The 22,385-nt window shown below is 40.3% G+C and overlaps 1 protein-coding gene and 1 pseudogene across 2 annotated transcripts in view; one reads left to right on the forward strand and one right to left on the reverse strand.

The window, feature by feature from the left end:
* The window catches only part of CDK14 (cyclin dependent kinase 14), a 619,947-nt gene that overhangs the window by 397,165 nt on the left and 200,397 nt on the right, over positions 1-22,385 (forward strand). The gene's annotated exons all lie outside the window — the stretch shown is intronic.
* Positions 17,055-18,220, reverse strand: LOC125110522 (Y-box-binding protein 1-like; annotated as a pseudogene).

Consider the following 22,385-nt stretch of genomic DNA (forward strand, 5'->3'; position numbering starts at 1 on the left):
GTGCATTGAATGATGTTAGTCAAGGCACAGGACATGCAGATACCAGGGGTCAGAGCAGTTAGGTGGAGAGAATAGCAACTTGTCTGTGCTTGAAGATAAATCATAGTTCTCCTGACGGCAGTGGCTCAGGTCACTGCAGAGGCATGGGTTCAATCCCTGGCCTGGCATAGTGGATTAAAGGATCTGCCGTTGCTGAAGCTGTGGCTCGGATTCAGTCCCTGGCCCGAGAACTTCCATATGCCATGGGTTCAACCATAACATAAAATAAAAAAAAAGAAAAGTCTAAATCAGAGTTCTCAAGCCTGGATTTGATGAACTAAGGATCATTCTTCCTACTGAAGCAAGGGGATTTCTACTACTCTTGTCACTTTGACCAAGAATATAGAACACATTTTCTTATAAGAGAAGTCCTTGCTTCATGTGGAACATTAAATTCCTATATAGGTTAATATTTAGAGATCTGATTGAGCAAATCTGCAAGAGAGTTTGAAGTACACCGGTTGCGTGTTTCAAGTTGGAATTTTTTTGGAGCAAGAGATTTGGGCTTCCTGATTTAGTTCATCAGAAATGTTAGTGTAGATAAGAGAAGGTGGGAAATGTTTCTGTCTTGGAGAGAGTAGACCGTACTTTAGAGAAGAGAACAGAGTAGGAATATCTAGAGTTCAAAGAGAGACAGGGGGCACTTTGTTAAAGTCAAAAAAGAAAGTAGAAGAATTTCAAGACGGAAAGCTTGATCAACTGCCCCAAATACTACAGTGAAGTCAGTGGAAGGTCGTGCTGAGAAAAGGCTCCCCGTGGTAACTTCTGAGAGAATAGTTCCAAAGGTGTTGGATATTTAAAGTCAGATTACAATGGGTTTAAAGAGTAAGTGTGTAGTAAAAAAAAATGGAAACCCTGAGTATAGACAGCTTCCTTGAGAAGTGGCTGAGTAAAGAGGATCAGATGTCACCTTAAAGGTGTTTTGTTTTGTTTTTCTTTTTCTCTTTTTAGGGCTACACATGTGGCATATGGAAGTTCCCAGGCTAGGGGTTGAATTGGAGCTATAGCTCCTGGCCTACACCACAGCCACAGCAACCCAGGATCTGAGCTGCCTCTGCGACCTACACCACAGCCCATGCCAACGCCAGATCCTTAACCCACCTTGTAGGACCAGGGATCGAACCCATGTCCTCAAGGATACTAGTCGAGTTTGTTACTGCTGAGCCACAACAGGAACTCCTAAAGGTGTTTTTTAAGTTGAGATTTATAAATTTGATTGTGTGTCATAAATATTTTAAAAATAATGACCAGGATGTTTGTAAGGTAGAGGACACCAAAAATATAAGAAAGCATGTTTGCTGGATCAGTAGACAAGAGGAAATGGGTGGAAGAGATAGTGCCTTGAAAATGTGGATGAAATGATTTTCTGGAAGATGAGAAAGAAGAGAGGAAAGGAAGGAGAGGCAGATTTAGATAAATGGTGCAGAGGAGAAAAAAAAGGAATTCAAAGGTGTCCTGATGTGCATGATACCTAAATGAAAAGGACAGTGTGGCTGACAGAGTGAGCTGCATCTGCAGGGCGTTGGGGGCAGGTTGAAGGGAATGAGTAATACTTGCGCAGCAGGTGTAATACCAAGTGGCATTATGATACTTGATAGGACAAGAGAAGGCGGTGGTTGCTGACCACATTTGCTAATCAGTTGTTGGTCTGAAACATATAATAGGAATAGAAGTGCTCTGTTTCCAATTTCTGTGATTTGTAATGGTTCCTTTCCTATTAACACAAGATTGCTTTTAGGCAAATCAACCCTAGCAGTAAATGTTTCCCTATTGTAGTAGTTTTTGCCAAAGACTTTTCTGGAGGCAGTAGTTCACATCTGTGGTCTAACAGTCTTAAATGTTTTGAAAATGTTTTAATATAATATAGCCCTCTTTTATGTTACCATTTTATTTATACATGACTTTATTGTCAGTATGTGATTACTTCCTGGCTGTTGAAGTTATCTCATGTTATGTAACCATCGCAAAACTCTGGGTGAAGTCCACGGCAGTCGTATTTTATAATTATCAATCATGGTTTCGGGGTAATACATTCAGTAAGGAGTGGGCCAAGCAGTTCTGGACTTATGGGTCTCTCATATGGTTGCAGAAATATGGCTGTAGACAGATAGTGGCTGGAGCAGAAACCATCAGAAGCTGGAGCAGTTGGGGAACCAGCCACATACCCCTCCCTTCATCAACTTGAGGCCCTATGTGGGTTCTCTCCATGTGGGCTTGTTTGAGCTTCCTCATGGGATGGTGGTTGGTTTCCAAGAGTGGGTGAGTTAAGAGGAAAGAGAAACTCCGTGGTTCCTCTTAACTTAGCTTCAGAAGTGGCTCTGTCAGTCACAGCAGTTACAAACCCTCACCCAGAGTCAAGGAGAGGGCACACAGACCCCAGTTCTAGATGGAAAGAGTGTCAAGAATGCCAGAGTCTAGAGTTGCCCTTGTGGCTCAGTGGGTTAGGAACCCGACTGGTATTCAGGAGGAGGTGGGTTTGATTCCTGGCCTCTCTCAGTGGATTAAGGATCCAGTGTTCCCATGAGCTGTGGTGTAGGTCACAGACATAGCTTGGATCCCACAGTGCTGTGGCTGTGATGTAGGCCTGTAGCTGCAGCTCCAATTCGATCCCTAGCAAGGGAACTTCCATATGCCGCAGGTGTGGCTCTAAAAAGAAAGAAAAAAAATTGTCCTGAAGCAATGAGTGTGGTCATTTAAAAAAAAAAAAAAAAAGAATCCTGGAGCCACGTTTTAAAACTGCCACATTGATTGTGTAAATTTCCATTAAGGCATATCACCATTTGGAGCTGATAACAGCTTGGTAGGAAAAAATAATCTAGGAAACAATTTTACCAAGCTTCTAAAATTGTTGTTGTTTTTCCCATCTCCTTATAGCCGTTGCAGTACTGCTTCCCACAATGAATATGAAAGTGTGAATTGTCACAGAGTGTTATTTCATAGGTCATGAGGTCCCTTGTTTGTTCACTCTCCTTTTCTTCCTTTTTTGACTAGCAAGTTCACAGATGCGTCAGACTAAAGAAAATGGTCACATACTGCCGTAGTGTGACACATCTGGGGTGAAGGGAGGAGGTGATGACACTTCTTAGCAAATTCTCAGAATGTTATCCATAAAACAGATTTTCTTTTTTGCCCACACCCTCTGCATGCAGAAGTTCCAGGGCCAGGGATCGAACCCGTGCCGCAGCTGTAGCCAGAGCCACTGCAATGACAAAACTGGATCCTTAACCCTCTGAGCCACCAGGGAATTCCCAAAGTAGATTTCTCTAACTCAAATTCTGCCTGAATTTTTTTTTTTCCATTTAGAACATCTTTCATTCCTCAGAACATCACACTTTACCTCTTGTGATGGTTCCAGTGATGCCCACCTCCTGGTATTTATTCCCATGTATAACCCCCTTTCCCTGAGTGTGGGCTGGACCTACAGATTTGCTTCTCATGAATAGATTGTGGCAAGGAAATGGAATGTGACTTCTGAGACTATGTTACCGAAAGAAAGAAGTAGAAATCTCTTACTGTCTCCCTGGCTGGCTCTGAGGGAAGCCAGCTGTCATGTTGTAAGCTGCTCTGTGGAGGGTCCCTTTTTTTCCCCCCAACTCAATGGATTGTATTACATTTATAGTTGTACAACCATTGTCACAACCCATTTTTACAACATTTCTATCCCAAACCCCCAGCCACCCTTCCCCACACGAAACCTGTCTCCTTTAGTAACCATAAGTTTTTCGAAGTCTGTGAGTTAGTTTCTGTTCTGCAAAGAAGTTTCATTGCATCCTTTTTTCAGATTCCACATATAAGTGAATATGACATTTGTGTCTCACTGTCTGACTAACTTCACTTAGCATAAGGTGGACAGTCCCTTGAGTCAAGTGGCTGACATTTCTAGGCAGCAGCCAGTAAGGACCAGAGGCTTGGCAACAGCAATGGCAGTGACCTTGGAAGTGGATCCCCCAAGTTGAACTTTTATATGTGAGGCCACAACCATAGCTAACACTTCAAATGTTACCTTGTGAGAGACTTGGAGCTAGAGGCACCCAGATAAGGTACACTTGGATCCCTGACCAAAAGATAGCATGAGGAGTTCCCATCGTGGCTCAGTGGTTAACGAATCTGACTAGGAACCATGAGGTTGCAGGTTCCATCCCTGGCCTCGGTCAGTGGGCTAAGGATCCGGTGTTGCCGTGAGCTGTGGTGTAGGTCGCAGATGCAGCTTATATCTAGCATTGCTGTGGCTGTGGCGTAGGCCGGTGGCTACAGCTCCAATTAGACCCCTAGCCTGGGAACCTCCATATGCCGCAGGAGCGGCCCAAGAAAAGGCAAGAAAAAAAAAAAGACAAATAAAATTTAAAAAAGACATCATGAAATAATAACATGTTTGTCACTTGAAGGCACAAGGTTCTGGAGTAGCTTGTTCCACAGTGATCGGTAATTAAGACAGCTCCTTTGAACCCATGCCCAAGAAAGAGTAGGTACTGTTACTACTGTTTTATAGCTGAGAAAACTTATCCTCAGAGATTTTATGAATTTGTCTAAGAAGATGTGTTCAATAAATGACAGAACTGAAACTAAATCCTAAATCTGCTGACTCTTCTATGGAGATACTCTTGTTTTCCAGTTTTTGGGTTGTTTCTGCTCTGATTCATAACCAAGAGTGTGCATGAGGTTGACTTGAGAATCATTCCCTGATTACACATTCAGAGGCCCCACTCAGGGCCGTTAGAACCAGAGTCTCCAAGGATGGAACTCTGTGTTCAGGCCAACGAGGAGACCCTGATTAATGAGTCCTGCTGGTTAAGAAATTCCCCTTTAAAAGATGCATGTCATATGCTTGGAAATGTTGTGTGTGTTTTAAATTTTCTGGCCTGATGTGGAAACCTAAAAACCTAGAGAGTTACAGGCACAGCATCCATAATATAGAAATCATTATTCAGTCAGACCTGTGTTTCTTACCAGGAATCCTTTTGGTATGATTCTCAGGTGGCACGCCGTATAACGGGTCTATCTGGGGATTGCTTTCACATGGCCTTGTATTAAAAATATCACATAACTATTATTAGAATTGTGTACACAAGCAAACAAAGATCTGCAATCATCATAGCCCAGCTGCTGTAACTTCTTATCCAGCTGATTACTTGATTAACCTCCTGGTTTCCTCCCTTATTTTGCAACCTACTTTTTTTTTTTTTTTTTTTTTTGCTTTTTAGGGCCGCACCCGCGGCATATGGAAGTTCCCATGCTAGGGGTTGAATTGGAGCTGTAGACACTGGCCTACACCACAGCCTCAGCAATGCAGGATCTGAGCCACATCTGCAACCTACACCTCAGGTCATGGCAACGCCGGATCCTTAACCCACTGAGTGGGGCCAGGGATCAAACCCGAGTCCTCATGGATACTAGTTGGGTTCATTACTGCTGAGGCACAATGGGAACTCCTCAACCTACTTTGCTTTTTGCCTCAGAAACAGTCTGTCCATGCTGTTAATGTTTTTGGTAGGCGTGAGTTCATTTAAAATGTGACCTTGTATCTACTCCTACCCAACCCCCTTGCAGAAAAACAGCATCCTCTAAATATTCTATTCTAAATGGATCTCTCATGTCTCATTATTTTATGTCTTGATAGAAAGCTATGACAGTTTGATTAAAATTTATCATAAAAAATAATCCACCCAAGTCATTGGAGCATGTCCCCTGGAGAACAGTTTTATCCTAAGCCAGGTTAATAGTTTATCTGACCTTGGAGCTGAATTTATCCTTTATCTCACTCACCTCTTTTGAAAATGACAGGCACACATTTTCCAGGTAGCGCGTAGACTGCGGCATTTTAAAAATTCTTCCTAAGATCTCTTTATCTGTGAGTTTAGTTATACTAGGAAAGTGTTGAGAACTGTTTTATTTCATTTCTTTATTTGATATTCCTAGCTTAATTTTTGTGTAACCAGGAGATGGTATAGCTTGACCCCCTTTATCTATTTTTTCCCACTCCCACCCTCCTTTTGGCAACCACCAGCCTATTCTCTGTGTCTTCGAGCTTGATTCTTTGTTTTATTTTGTTTACTTTTCCCATGTAAGCAAGATCACACAGTATTTGTTCTCTCTATTTCACTTAGTATAATGCCCTGGAGGTCCATCCATGTTGTCGCAAATGGCATGGTTTCATTCTTTTTTTTTTTTTGGCTGAATAATATGTCATTGTATATATCACTGCATTTTCTGGGAACCATGTCTTTTAAATGTATCATTCAGTGAATTTCTTTCTTCGTATTGTGTCTAATATAAACTCAGCCTTCTGTTAGTTTTGAATAATTCTACATTTTAGTTGTCAGTGAACTTGAATCTCTGTTTGGAGGATATTATTCTCCATGGCACAAGCAAATGACAAGCCTTGTCATACATTGCCTTTCATCTTGTCCAGTCATTGGTAAAGATGCAAGAATTGGTGTCGGGACACATCCTGTGCTGTCGAACTCCTGTACCTTTACACCTGCCAGGAATTCCTCATCTCCTATCACCAATATGTAAACAGAACCCATCTGGATTTCCCACTGTTATGCAATGGGATTGGCAGCATCTCTGGAGCCCTGGGACACAGGTTTAATCCCTGGCCTAGCATAGTGGGTTAGTTATCCAGCATTGCTGCAAGTGTGTCATACGTCTCAACAGCAGCTTGGATCTGATACCTGGCCTATGAACTCTGTATGCCCGAGGGTGGCCAAAAAAGAAAAATAAAATCACAAAAGTAAATAGAACCCATTCTTCTAAATATTAGAAATGTTTTTCCCTGAGATGAATTTTTCTCTGGTTTCTCAGTTACAAATTATCTGTCCTTCTTTTGGATATCTTAGTTTCTTTGCCCAAACCTCTGTTATCTCTCTTCATTTTCAACCTTGTAGTGCAGTTGTTTTTGCTCTTATTCCCCTCACAGAGTTTAGGATTTGGGAGTAGGGATGAGGAAAGAAAAAAATACTTTGTGTGAATCAAGTATTAGTGTGTACCCTGATGCTGCAGAAGTAGATTTATGATGAGAGAAGTATTGCGTTTTTAAAACTTCCCTGTGTTCTTTTCAAAAGGCATACATCTTTGTGGGGGAACTCTGTAGGGAATGACATTAAGAACCACTTTAAAAATTAGAGACAATTTTCATTCCTTCCATTTGTTTGTTCATTTTAAAATAAATGCGAGTTCCTATTTTCCTTTGGTTTCTCCTTTTGCAACTTCTTGTTCTAATAATATGTAAATCACTCATGGCAGATAACATTTAACATTCAAATGCAGAGTTCATTTTATTGAAGCTCAGTCGAACAAATTACTATCAATTTACTCTAAGTAAAATTCAGTATTAAAAATGTTTCATGTTTGCCAAGCGAAAAGTAAATAGCTGAAAGGTGTTAATAAGACCTTTTTTGGAGGATAATATTAGACTCATTTTCGGTTCCCATCTCATCCCCAAAAAAATGAAATATTGGTTGTCTCTCACACAGAATAGCGATGTATGCACATTTAAATCTGATTATTTAAATTACATCTTGGGATGTGATTCAATTCATTCAGCCGTAGTGAGTGCCTATGATATGCCTGGAAGTAGGCTTCAGTGAATTCCTATTTTGAAGAAGTTTGACAAAATTTTCATTGAAATTTCTTTTTAGTGCTTTGCACCAAGAGTGCCTCTCTGAGGAAATCAGAAAACTAAACTCATAAAAGAACTAAATTTGATTGCCAATTCCTTATCATTTTTCATCCTTCTAGTAAAAATTGTTACTAGGCAAAAATAATCAGGTAGTGTTTAAAGTGACTCTTTTCATAATTGTGATCCTCCTAATATACCAGGATGTCAAATTGGATGTGAAATGAAAAAGGCATTAACTTTAGTGAAATTATAACCTTCTAGCAAGCAAAAAAAAAACAAACAAAAAAATTAAACAAATGTAATACACTATTTGTTCATCTTTCCAAATATTGAACTCAATTTTGGCAAACAATAAAAAATGCTATTATATGGGAAATCTCTGTACCTTCTGCTCAGTTTTTCTGTGAACCTAAAATTACTCTATAAAATAGTCTGTTGGGGGGGGCATAAGATGCTTTAGATGAATCAAAGCAGAATACTATACTGTTCTTAAAATCTTTTCTCCTCTTTTGAGTCAATAAGATTTCCTCTTCCAGGAATTATATCTTTTATTTTTCTGTCAATGAGCCAGCTGGGTGGAAGGGTATTTTATTAGGCAATAAAAATATTTATTTCCTAGCAATTTAATGGAAGCTGTGCTAGGTGGGGGAGGGAGGTGAAGAAGTAAGTAAATATCATGTCCTGGAGCAGAAAGTCTAGTAGTATAGTAACAAAGTCAAGGTGACACATTAAAAACCTATAATCAGTACTTTGAGAGTATGGAGTAGGGTTAAGGAACATTGCTGGTGATCATTTTTCTTCCGGCACATTTAAGTTAGTATGAATTACTTAACATGGGAGCATTCATTCAGCCAATAAAGAAAAAAAAAAAAGTTCCCTGGTGGCTCAGTGGATCCGGCATTGTCACTGCTGTGGCGTGGGTTGGATCCCTGGCAGGGAACTTCTGCATGCCATAGGTGTGGCCAAAAAATAAAAAAATAAAAAAAAGAACGGCCTGTTTGTTAAAACATAAATATTTCCTGACTTACAAATACTGAATTATTGCCTTCTAACAAAAGTCATGTCTTAGCCACCACTTTAGCATTTCTTTAACACCACTCTGAAAAAAAAAATTGTGACTCAGGCATACAATGAAATGGTTTCATTTTCTCTACTGATATATGTGTTTCTTTGTCTTTGAGTTTCCAAAGTAATGATTGTACTATGAAATGCTTCGAGAAGCAAGCTGTGATTTTTTTTAAATATGCCAACTGCTTGCTATTCCTTTCCTCAGAAAGCTGGGGAGCTGAATGAAACACAACAGAAGGCTCCTTTCCCCTTTGCTTTTTGACTTACTATCCACTGGTAGGCCTGCAGCCCAAGAACTGAGTTTGGCAAATGCCAGGAATCTAGCCTGTAATGTGAATTGAGTGTTCAAAACCCTATATTATGGTAAAAAGAACTGCAGATACCTCTCCTCTAGGCTACCTCCATTTCACTGCTCAGTATTTTGCTCTCCCTTCTCATGTGATCCTGCCCTCAGAGCAGCTGTGCTTTCCTCCTTGCTGATGTGCACACTTATTCGAGATTGTTTCCACTGATGTCAGCTGGGCCTGACAAGCCAAGTCTTATGTTTATAGCACTGGGAGAGGATCCCAGAAAGTATTAGAAGGACACAGCTACCCATCCAGGTACAGAAAAAGATGCTGAGAGTCCCATGGGTATAAGTAGTTCCTTAAGGTGTTGCTTCAGTGACAAAGAAGAAGACCCTGACTTTTTTCTTCCTGCATGTCCCAGGCTTTTTTATACTGCAGGGCTGCCTAAGGCAGTATTTAGGACAAGTTTTAGAAAGTAGAAAAAGACAAAGGTAAGAACTCACTTTACAAGGCCCTTTCCCAGAGTTCCCATCGTGGCTTAGTGGTTAACGAACCCAACTAGGATCCATGAGGGTGCAGATTCAATCTCTCACCTTGCTCAGTGGGTTAAGGATCCAGCATTGCTGTGAGTTGTGGTGTAGGTCGCAGATGCGACTTGGATCCCACATTGCTGAGGCTTTGGTGTAGGCCGGCAGCTTCAGCTCTAGCCTGGGATCCTCCATGTGCTGCAAGCGTGGCCCTAAAAAAAAAAGGGGGGGGAGGCTCTTCTTAGACCCCTAAACAAGGAGATACCCTAAGTGGGGTCTGCACATCTAGTGATACCTGGAAAAGAACAGCTTGTACAAAATATGATGCAGGATGCTTCTGTGAGCTTTGGGAAACTCTACCAAGAGATCAACATGTTAACTAAGAGGATTACACATTTTAAAAATCAGTGCATTTCTAAATCTTTTAATCCATATTTGTTTGGTCCTTGCTGGAATAATGTTTATGGCAGCAAGGTAGTCATATAGCAGATTAGTTTTCACAAATATGTAGCTAAATTCAGAAATAGCAAATATAAATTAGCAGGCAGACATACTGCTTTTGTTTGTTATTATTGCTATTGGTTTTGGCTTTCAGTCTTAGAATTTCTAAAAATTCTGACTTTATGCTCTTCAACAGCTTTTGGTTAGAAATGCTTCCTTTTCTTTTGTTCTGGTTCATCTATTTATGAAATAGGCTTTTGAATATTGTGAAGGAGCCTACACTCTCTAGGATGACAGATTAATTACCTTCTTTTTCCCTTAAGGGAGCCTAGTAAGAATTTGAAGACATATGAACGCTGATAGCTTATCCCTTACAGTCTGTGTGTTCTACCAAAAATAATGAAAAAAGGAAACACCATCCTGCTACTGACTCTCAGGATACACAGCTTTGATAATACCAGCCTGTTGTTCCAGATAAGATAAAAAAAAAATTCCCTCTGAAAGGAAAGAAGAAAGCAAATGAAGAGATTTTATCCACAGTGTGTTATAGCATAACCTGCTGGAGAAATACTATGTGGTTAATTAAAATATAACATGAATGTACTTTCAGAAGTAACTTTGCTTTCTGTTTTTTTCCTTTCTTGGAAAGGCAGTGCCTTTTTCTAATGTAAATATAGAAGAGATTTTCTTTTTATCCCAGCACTTTATCCTTTGCTTCTGATAAGTATTTAATTAATTCCACTTAAACCCCAGGGGAGAAATTAGGATGTATTGTAGTAACTTGTGTATTCACCCCTTAGTAACATTTGGGCAACAAAGTTGGTTGACCTAGATGCTCTGTACTGACTCCATTAAAATTACTCTCACATAAATCCTCCTCTAACTGTACCCAGCAGAGCTTAAACCCAGTATTGTCTTCAAAACTTTCCCTTTGCATTACCCTGTGTTTAAGCCCAGTGTAAATGATACAACATAACCATTGATGATAAATTTTTGAAACTTATGACTCTAAGAAACCATAGATAGTAAATATAAGAAAGTATGTCAAGTATATTCTTAGATGAATTTTGGAATGAAACCCCACCATATCTGGTCTCGTTGTTAAGAAGATCCAAGTTCTAGACCTGCCTGTATTCAAATCTGGACATGTTTAAGGAGGATCCAGTTTCTTCACCTATAGAATGAGGCTAAAGTATCCATGCTTTAAAAAAACATTTTTTAGGGAGTTCCCGTCGTGGCGCAGTGGTTAACAAATCCGACTAGGAACCATGAGGTTGTGGGTTCGATCCCTGCCCTTGCTCAGTGGGTTAAGGATCCAGCGTTGCCATGAGCTGTGATGTAGGTTGCAGACTCGGCTCAGATCCCGCGTTGCTGTGGCTCTGGCGTAGGCCGGTGGCTACAGCTCCGATTCGACCCCTAGCCTGGGAACCTCCATATGCCAAGGGAGTGGCCCAAGAAATGGCAAAAAAAAAAAAAAAAGACGCAAAAACCCCCACATTTTTTAGTGGAATAATTCCTTTTTTGAAATGAAATCTCACCTATAACACTCAAATCCCAAATCCCAACTGCTTGATCTCTCCACTCTGTGCCTACAGTAGCCCTTGTGTGTCTCCAAGAAATTGTACCAATCTAAGGAGCATAGTGCAAGAACCCCCAGATTAGATGATCTTGATGGCATCTCTGCAATTTTCAGTTTTCTTCACAGTAGTTGATTCTGTTGTATAATGTCTCTCCTGCATTTTAACATTAATGTCATAAGGATGCCATTATGCCTCGATAGTTTTAAATATATTGCCTTCATTAAAATATTTATCCTTGTCTTTCTTTCTTTTTTTTTTTGTCTTTTTGCCTTTTCTAAGGCCGCTCCCACGGCATATGGAGATTCCCAGGCTAGGGGTCTAATCAGAGCTATAGCTGCCAGCCTACACCAGAGCCACAGCAATGCAGGATACAAGCCATGTCTGCAGCCTACACCACAGCTCATGGCAACGCTGGATCCTTAACCCACTGAGCAAGGCCAGGGATCGAACCCACAACCTCATGGTTCCTAATCGAATTTGTTAACCACTGAGCCATGACGGGACCTCCTATCCTTGTCTTCTGATTTCCTTTATTTTGTTACTTATTTTGATCCTTGTGAAATGCAGATAAGTATTTTAATCCCAAAGCAATGATTTTATATAGGTAATAGTGTGAATTACCTTGTACGAAAACACCAGATTCATGGACTAATTCAACCACTATTTGTTGAATATCAACTTTCTGAAAAGTACTGTATTAGAGCCCAGGATGTAAAGATAAATAAGACATTGTCCCCACCTTCAAGGAACTCAGACTGGCCAGGGAGAAAAACAGGGAAACAGATTGTTATGATATTGTGTGGTAAATGCTGAGTCTCAGCCTCGTGTATCCAGTTTCTTGATCCATGCACTTGGATGTCTAGTAAGAATAACAGATGTAATCCATCTAAATCATGGCTCTTGATAGATCACAAAATCATTCAGATCTTTTCCTTCCCATGTTTTCCTGTATCAGTAAACAGCAGTATCCTTTACCCAATCGCTCAAGCCAGCAATTTAGAATAAATTCTCAATTTCTACCCTTTCCTCATCCCGTGCATCAGATTTATCAGATAGTTCTATTACTTCTATTCTGAAATAACTCTTGGTTTGATCCATGATTCTCTACCAGGCTTATCCACGTCACTTCGGCTTGCCCCCAACCCTTGACAATAATCATGTGACTTTCGGATGGTGGTGAGAGTGTATTAGTTAGCCTCTTCATTTGGCTGTTTCAGAAGAGGCAAAAATAGCATATCTGAAAGGTTTTCTTTGTTGTGCATAGAATAAGCTCATGGTCCATGAGGTCATCATATGATCATCTCATGAGGTGCAGAAAAAGAATTAGTTGAAATTCCACACCATTTATGGTTAACACTCTGAGCAAACTAGAAATGCAAGAGAACATCCTTAATCTGGTTATAGATATCTACAAAAAAACTTTATAGTTAACTGCAAAATTCACAATGCTTTAACTGTAAGGTTCAGAACAAAGCAGTTATGTCATTCACTCCTTCCATTCCTATTCATCATGTGACTGGAGGCAAATTCCTTAAGAGAAAAAGGAGAGGGAGGAGAGGAATAGAAGCAAAATGGTGGGAAATTAAGAAGTAAAACTTTCCTTATTCACAGATATGATCACATATGCAGAAAATCCTAAGGAAGCTACAAAAAGTTATTAGAAAAACCAATATACAAAATCAATTCTGTTTTTATATACTGGCAACAAAAAATTTGGAATTTTCAAATACAATTTACAATAACATCAAAATAATAAAATACCTAGAAAAACATATCCAATAAAGTATGTTCAATATATATATTCTGAAAATTATAAAATACTACTGAATGAAATTTTAAAAGATTTACCTGGAGAGATATACCATGTTCATCAACTTGGAGAGTCAATATGGTTGTCAAGTCTTCCAAAATTGATCTCTAGGTATAATCTCTTGAGAGAAAGAAAAGATAAGGCAGTTAACTATAAGGAAAGTCCTGACTGGTAAAATCTGGAATAAACAAGCATGTTATATATTAAGCTGGGGGGTGGTATTGGTGAGGGCCAATTTCAGCTTTTTCTTTTAAACTGAAAAGAATGTGAGCTGGACAGTAGGACAGTAAATAGGAGGACTATACTGGGATTAAATAATTTGGGTTCTGAAGAAGCTCCTATTTTTTTCTTAAAGAATATTAATTGATGTCATCTTCTGCTAGTAAGTTGTTGGTAAATTGAATGAATTGGAATCTAAAGGACGCAGAAGAAGGACCTTTACCAGAAATAACCTGGTAAGTGATGTGCCAGAGTTACAGTGAGAAATGAATGATGAAGTTAATGAACACCATTAAGAGCCAACTTGAAGTTTAAAGTCGCTCTCTTCTTCAATGAATGGTTATGAATCAGGATATAATCTGGAATCAGAAACCACACTGCAGTTTGAAAGGAGTGGTTTAATATAGAGGGTTATTAACTATTTACAAGGGATTCACTTAAAGAAGGTATGAGAGAAAATTCTAAAGCCAATGGAGAGAACTCAAAAAAGGAACAAACTTGAAGAGTCTGCTTCCCAAGGTTTAGGGTTCATACCTCATTGGAAAAGGTATGTCTGCTGCCCATTGGATGGTGGAGAACCCCAGTGGGAGCCCTGGGTCAGATTTGGTGCAGGGCTATAGGATTGACACTGGTTGTATGGAACTGCCCACCAAGACCAGCTAGCTGGAAGCCTCCCTCCCGGGTGCCAGTTGGCCTGGGCTGGTGGGCAGAGCATTGCAAGCAGGGGATCCCTTCTGGATTCTCACAGGCAGCCAGGGAATGTCTGGCTGGGACTGGAAAGTTGGAAGGTGAGCTCTACTAGGTGGCAGGGAGGGATATGGCTGGGGGCGGTATGACTGGCTCAAGCTAGAATCCTTCCCCCTCCAGGGTCTCTTCAGCACCATCTACTGACAAAACTTATTACCATTGTGCCAACTGGCAAGGGAAAAACATTCTAGTATCACAAGTGGGCAGTGGAGGGTGCTGTTGGAGCTGAGTACTTTACGTTGATAAAAGAAAGAAACAGTTCTTGACTTCTGAGTGCTTATTAATAATTTCCTGGACTTTATTTCCTTTTAAGTCACAAGCAAATACACATGCTAATTTTATTATCTAATGGAAGTTTTATTATTAAATACAGGAGAAAAACGCCATATTCATTGTGAATCAAAGGAAGAACAAGATTATGACTCCAGTCCAGTTAGAATTTGTGGTCAGCGAGCCTTAGAACATAAGCAATTTAAAAATTCGTTTGCTACACTTAGATGAAATGACACGTTTTGGCAGAATTTGACAGTTTACAATTTCACATTCCAGGGTGTGGCCATTGTACCCATTCTGACACAGAATTAGCATCTCTAATTAATGTTATGTAAAACAGGCCTGTGAGGCAGAGCCCTAGGATATGCTTCCTTGTGAAGCAAACAGTATTTTTAGGACCAAACCGGATTTTTCTTTTAGGGTCCACATGGCATGAAACAGATGGTGCTGTGGGCGGCTGTGGTTTAAGATCTGAGGCGGTTCATTAAGACACTCAATCTTGTCCTTGGCCCACCCTAGAGGCGGTGATGGCTACAGGCTGGACCAGGCGGCAATGCTGGTGTCAGTCATCCCTGTAGGCAGACACTGCTGGACCCTGCAGACTGGCAGCTCCCTAGACTAGACTGCAGGGCATCTGGGAACTCAGCCTGCTGGCAGTGTTTAGAATTAGCATAACCGTGCCTGTTTTCATCTGCAAAGAAACTTGGAAATTTTTTCTCCCCATAAAGCTCTTTAATTCTTAAAGGTATGGCTTAATGTTGAAACTTCCCTTCCCCAAAAGCCCTCTCTTTTAATTGTTCTTTAATATCTCCTGGGTTGCAACAAGGTTGCCTTTATCCAAAAATTTGGATACTGGCTAGTTGATGGGGGTCGTGAGGAGAGAGAAAGTCATTTAACCTGTGCTCATTTTCTCCAGGAAAAAACTATTACATGTTCTCCTTGATAGAAATTTCTTACTACCAACACCTGTATTGCCAAATTCATTTTCTGTCCCAGTGTTTTTATCATTTATTCTCTATGTCAGTCTCCTGTTCCATTGATTTTAAGTTTATTTTGATCTAATTGTCTTTTTTTGTAATTTACTCAATTACAAGACACTGCAAAATCTTCTGTATTATGGAAATTTATACATGTAAAAGTTAAAATTCTCTCCAGCATCACTGTAGACCTCTCCCTGGTTAATTTCATTTAAAGATGTCATGCACGTTCTTTTTTTCTATTCCTGTGTCATCATTCATAGAAATAGTATGTGTTGGTGAGTGACATGTGTTTCACCAAAAAATGTTACAAACATTGTTTTCAACTTGCTCCATTTTGTCTTAACCACTGCGTGATGATCTTTTCTATGGCTATTACATGTTTATCTCACCAGTTCTGGAAATTCCCAGTATTTTATTGCCACGGAAAGAAAAGCCTGCTGTGATAGCTTCCTAGTCTATACCCCAGAGCTTTCCTAGAAGATGACTGCTGGGTGCATAGTGAACATTAGCATAGATTTTGACCAGCCATTCTCCAAAAATGTTGAATGAGTTTACATTCCACCAGCAATGGTGCATGTGCTCTCCTGACCCATTTTAGTGCTAGTATTATTGATGCTCTCCTAGAAGCTGCCCTTACCTCCACTAGGACTGGTTGGCGCTTGAGTCAGTGTCATTGCCCAGCCCATGATTTATTCTTGAAGTCAGATCGTAGAGGAGAAAGAATTCTCCCGCTGCCCTTCTGAGTTCTTAGCTGAGACTCCTCTAATAAAAGACCAAGGGACAAGAGAAAAACAAAAGTTTATTAACATGCATCCCTCATGTATGCGTGGGAGATAACCAGGGGATAATAACTAACTCCCTGATGTTGCTTTGAAATCAGCCCTAAATATCTTTTTAAAAAAATTATTGGCGTATAATTGACTTACAATATTGTAGTAGCTTCAGGTCTACAGCAAGGTGAAATAGTTACACATTTACATATATCCATTCTTTTTCAGATTCTTTTCCCATATAGGTTATTAAGAGTATCAAGTAGACTTCCCTGTGCTGTACAGTATGTCTTTGTTACTTATCTATTTTGTGTATAGTAGGGTGTCTGTGTTATATCCCAGCCTCCTAATTTATCCCTCGTCCCCATGTTTCCCTTTTGGTAGACATAAATTTGGTTTTGAAATCTTTGAGTGCATTTTCATTTTGTGAGTAAGTTCTTTAGTATCATTTTTATTAGATTCCACATATTAGTGATCTCGTGATATTTTACCTTTCTCTTCTTTTTTTTTAATTATTTAAGAACTTTATTAACAGGTGCTTGCAGTTTGTTGAATTTTTTGAAAAATCAAGCTGTAAACTTTTATTACAAATTAAAAACGAGGTTCTTAAAAATCTCAACTTGACCAGATATGAAACAATTTAAAAACCTTTAAAGGTGTATTGAGAAAAACCAGGCCTTTTTTTAAAAAATAAAAACACGTTTGTCATTACCAAAAGGAGACATCTTTAGGTAAAAATAATAAAAACCCCATGCTGCATAGATCTAGTTATCTGATCAATGGGCAAAGAGCAAGCACTTAAGTTCTTCAGCTCCAATCTTGTGTTCATTTCTGATTGCTGGAACTTCATATTCATTTCTTCTTGTTGGATGACTAAACCGGATGATGGTGGAGGTGGTGAGCCGGCATTTACTCAGCCCCGCCCTGCTCAGATGAATTCTCAGCTGGTGGATCGGCTGCTTTTGTCTCTTTGCCATCTTTACGGTTTTCTGGGCATCTGCACCGGTAATTGAAGTTGCAGTGGTACTGACCTTGAGGTGGCTGCTGACCCTGGGTCTCATCTCCTTGATTTTCTTAATCTTCTTCGTTGCAGTCCTCTCTGGGTTGTCTTAGGCATGGAGGGCTCCTGTGGAAGCATGGTCTATTGCATGAATACATGTTCTGTCTCACTGGTCTACCTTGGTCTCCTGCACCCTGGTGGTCAGCACCCTCCATCACTTCTCCCTGCACAGGAGGGTTGGAATACTGTGGTTGATGAGCATAGGGTCTCCGCATGTAGTAAGGGGGGGACCTTCACCTGCGGTAGGGCCAGCACTGTTGGGCCTGGCCTTTGGGAGCATTCTCTGATCCCTCATTCTTTGCCCCCCTCTTGCTATTCTGGTAATTCTGCTGGTAATTGCGTAGAGGACCCCTGTAATGTGGATAGCGTCTATAATGGTTACAGTCTGCTGCATATTTACTGCCTTGCACTGAACTCCACCAGGACCTGTAACATTTGCTGCCTCCGCACCCTTTTCTCCTTCAACAACATCAAACTCGGCAGTCTCTCCATCTCCTACACTGTGAAGGTGCTTCCTGGGGTTATTCTTCTTTATGGCAGTCTGGTGTACAAATACATCTTCCTTGGTGTCATTCCCGTTGATGAAACCATATCCGTTTCTTACACTGAACTATTTTACTGTTCCCAAAACCTTCGTTGTGATGATCTTCTTGTCCCTGCCAGCAGGTGCCGCCCATATGAGGCCGGTCCTTGCACTGCTGCCTGTCCTGCCGGGCTTGGTGTCGGCAGCGCTGAGGTGGAGGCGGTAGCAGGCGGCTGCTGGGCCTTGGCCTTGCTGCTCATGGTTTTGGTGATGGTGACTGGGAAGGGCTGTGGCGGCTGCAGCTCCTCCCCAGGGTGTGATGGTAACTAGGCTGGCAGCGGTGGTGGGATTGCTCAGGGCTCTCTGGGATCTGCTCTCCCCTCCCACTACCCATAGAACTCTTACTTTTCCCTTACCGAATTCACTTTTATGATATCTCTGGGTCCATCCATGTTGCTGCAAGTGGCATTATTTCATCCTTTTTTATGGCTGAATAATATTCCCTCGTATATATGTACCATATCCTCTTTATCCATTCCTCTGTTGATGGACGTTTTAGGTTGCTTCCATGTCTTGGCTATTGTGAATAGTGTTGCAGTGAACATTGGGGTTCATGTATCTTTTCAAATTGTGGTTTTCTCCAGGTGGATGCCCAAGAGTGGGATTGCTTGATAATAGGGTAGTTCTATATATAGTTTTTCAAGGAACTTCCATACTGTTCTCCATAGTGACTGCACCAGTTTATATGAAAATACCTCTTGGTATGGAAAGAATGGGGAATAGAAATATAGGCCTTCTTGGGGAGAGTGAAGATTCTTAGGAACAATGAATGGGCCTTTAGAAGAAGAGGTGGGAGGTGTGATAATTCATAACAAAGCCCCTCTATGTTGAGTGTCCTCCTCTAGCCTCCCTTCCCATGTTGAGAGTCACTTTTCTCCAGTGATGAAACTTCCTTCTGGGGAGGGGATTTATGACAATTGAGTTCTTCTTAGAGACCCTGTCTTTAGACAGGTAAGAGGAGTTTAGAGAAACATTGGCTGTTTTTCAGCTCAAAAATAATCCATGTGCCAAAGTGGCATATTTTGGAGTGCCATGTCCTGCTCCCCTTCAGAATAAACCCCTCAAAAGCTGATTTCCTTGTCATAGTAGCATCTTTCCCTGGAGGTAATATTCTGACCAGACTTTCCTGGGAGTTATTATAATATACACTGTGGTTGTAGTGAGGTCTGGACCATCTCATTGGATTAACCAGGGTCAGTTTTCTTTATCCTGTGGAATGAGAGATTAAGTTATTTTTTCCCCTAAACTGTATACATTTGCAGACAGAACTTTGCTAGACACATTTATAAAACATCTAACAATCAGATAACTGTTACTAGTAATTGGCAGTCAAGTAAATTCACCACAGCTACCACCACCCACCACAGAAGCAAAATAAATTTGTTAGTTTTCCTTTTTTCCCAGATGAATAGAAACCTCAGATTCATTTCAGCTGGATGGAATGAACAAAGTCTTCAAGCCAGCAGCTGTCAATAAACCATTTTTTCCCCCTATAAAGACAATATAACACCAATAAAGATAGTGAAACAGGTGGAGAGGGGGGCCTAACAACTACTTTATTTTCATTTTTATGCATGTCCTTCTCATTTTTATCCATCTGTCAGGATTTTTTCTTGTTGAAATCCTTTTATATATACAATTTTTTTAGTTGTTATTTCCCCAATACAATTTTTTTTTTCCTACAGTACAGCATGGTGACCCAGTTACACATACATGTATACATTCTTTTTTCGCATATTATCATGCTCCATCATAAGTGACTAGACATAGTTCTCAGTGCTACACAGAAGGATGTCATTGCTAATCCATTCCAAAAAGCAGTAGTTTGTATTTATTAACCCCAAGCTCCCAATCCATCCCACTACCTCCCCCTCCCCCTAGGTAGGCAACCACAAGTCTATTCTCCAAGTCCATGATTTTTTCTGTGGAAAAGTTCCTTTGTGCTGTGTATTAGAGTCCAGAAATAAAGTAACATCACATGGTATTTGTCTTTCTCTTTCTGACTTACTTCACTCAGGATGAGAGTCTCTAGTTCCCTCCATGTTGCTGCAAATGGCATTATTTCATTCTTTTTATGGCTGAGTAGTATTCCATTGTGTATACATACCACATCTTCCTGATCCAATCATCTGTCAATGGACATTTGGGTTGTTTCCATGTCTTGGCTACTGTGAATAGTGCTGCAGTGAACATGCGGGTGCATGTGTCTTTTTTAAGGAAAGTTTTGTCTTGATACATGCCCAAGAGTGGGATTCCTGGGTCATATGGTGGTATAGATTTCTAAGGTACCTCCATACTGTTCTCTATAGTGGTCATACCAGCAATTTTTCCATTCTGATTGTTTTTTTATCTTTAAATCTGACATTTTGTTAAATATTCTGATAGTTCTAGTCTTTATGGTCATTGTGTTCAGGTGAGGATGATGGTAACCTTCCCAGAAGAGACCCAGGCCTCTTTAGATGTTCTTCTCCTGGACTAGAATTGCTCGTTCTTGGCACATCAGAGAGAATCTGAGAATGTGAGCCAGGGGAGGGAGAAGGCCAGAAAATGGGGCTAGCAGTGGCAGCATTAGCTGCAATGATTCCACTTGGAAATTCATTGTCTGATACTTCACAAAGCTCTGCTGAATTGAGGTGAAGTCAGCTAGCAAGTGAAATTGTAAATTTAGTGTGGCTAGAGGGGTAATCAGAGTAGTCAAGGGTGAGACAGGGACAGGCAGATGAGGAAAAAATGAGCAAACAGCTACCTAAACAAGCATTGCAGCTTATTTATTTAACTTTTGTCTTTTTAGGGCTGTACCCAAGGCATGTGGAGGTTCCTAGGCTAGGAGTCTAATTGGAGCTACAGCTGCCAGCCATAGCCACGGCAATGCCAGATCTGAGCCATGTCTGCAACCTCCACCACAGCTCACAGCAATGCCAGATCCTTAACCCACTGAGAAGGCCTGGGATCGAACCTTTGTCCTCATGGTTCATAGTCAGATGCGTTTCCCGCCAAGCCACAACGGGAACTGCCACTGCAGCTTTTAATTCAAGTTTAACATAAAGGCCCCAACCAAAATTTCAGACTACATTTGAGGTCATATTTTGAAGTTTCTTGTGTGTTTGATGTTAGTTTTTAACTTAATTTTCTCCCACCCTCCCCGTCCTCCCTTCCTTCAGGTCCCTCCCTCCTTCCTTCCTTGTATTTGCATTATATCTTCTAATGCTTATTTGGCAGTATTTTTTTTCCCAAAAAAACCTTTAAAATTATAATCTCAAAGGGACTGGAGTATATCAAAGTGAATGAAGGAGAATTTGCTGGTTGGAAAAGCATATTCAGTTGCCTTTTCTTTGCTCCTGTCATAATACTTAATTACTTCTGAAGTTTTAAATAACATTTATGGAAGGCATGGGGAGCTTGTGTTTAAAAGAGGATAGTTGAGTTAACTAAAGTTTTAGAAACACTACCCTAGAATAAAAGTACATTCATTTAGCATTTTAGCATTTCATTTTATGCTAAAATTTTACCTTTTGAGGATGTCTCTTTTTAGAGAATTTTAATTGCTTTTGAGGGATAATTGACATACTGTGTTGGAAGTATAGAATATAAGTTTGCCATGTGTATACACCCAGGAAACTACCACCACAATCAAGATAGTGAACATATATGTCATCTCTGAAAGCTCCTTTGTACCTTCTTGTAATTCCTCCATCCCTTTTCTCTTTAACCCTTCAATCTCCAAGAAACCCCTGATCTCCTTTCTGTCACCATAGATCAGTTTGCATGTTCTTAAGTTTTATGTAAATGGAAATATAGGGTATTGGGGTCAGGGGGCGGAGTGTCTGGTTGTTTTCAGTGAGCATAACTTTTTTTTTTTTTTTTATGCACCACATGAAAGTTCCCAGGCTAAGGGAGCTGCAGCTGTCAGTCTACACCACAGCAACATATGATCCGAGACTCCTCTGAGACCTGTACTACAGCTTGCAGCAATGCAATATCCTTAACCCACTGAGTTGAGGCTAGGGATTAAACCCAAATCCTCATGGATACTAGTCAGGTTTGTTTCCACTGAGCCACAACGGAAACTCTGAGCATAGCATTTTTAGAGTTATCTGTGTTGTTATGGCAGTAGTTCATTCTTTTTGAATGGGATTCCATTGTGTAGATATACCACAATTTGTTTATTCATTTACCTATCGCTTGACATTTTGGTTGTTTCCAGTTTTGTTGTTTCTGGTTATTACAAGTTAAGCTGCTGTGAATGAATCTTTGTGTTGACAAAGGTTATCTTTTCCCTTGGGTTAGTACCTGGGAGTGGAAAGATTGGATCATACAATGTTTACCTTTTTTAAAAAAGTTAATATAGCATTTTACATTGCTACCAGCAGTTTGTGAGAG

Source organism: Phacochoerus africanus, chromosome 11, assembly GCF_016906955.1.
Source record: "Phacochoerus africanus isolate WHEZ1 chromosome 11, ROS_Pafr_v1, whole genome shotgun sequence".
In the NCBI taxonomy this organism is placed as follows: domain Eukaryota; kingdom Metazoa; phylum Chordata; class Mammalia; order Artiodactyla; family Suidae; genus Phacochoerus; species Phacochoerus africanus.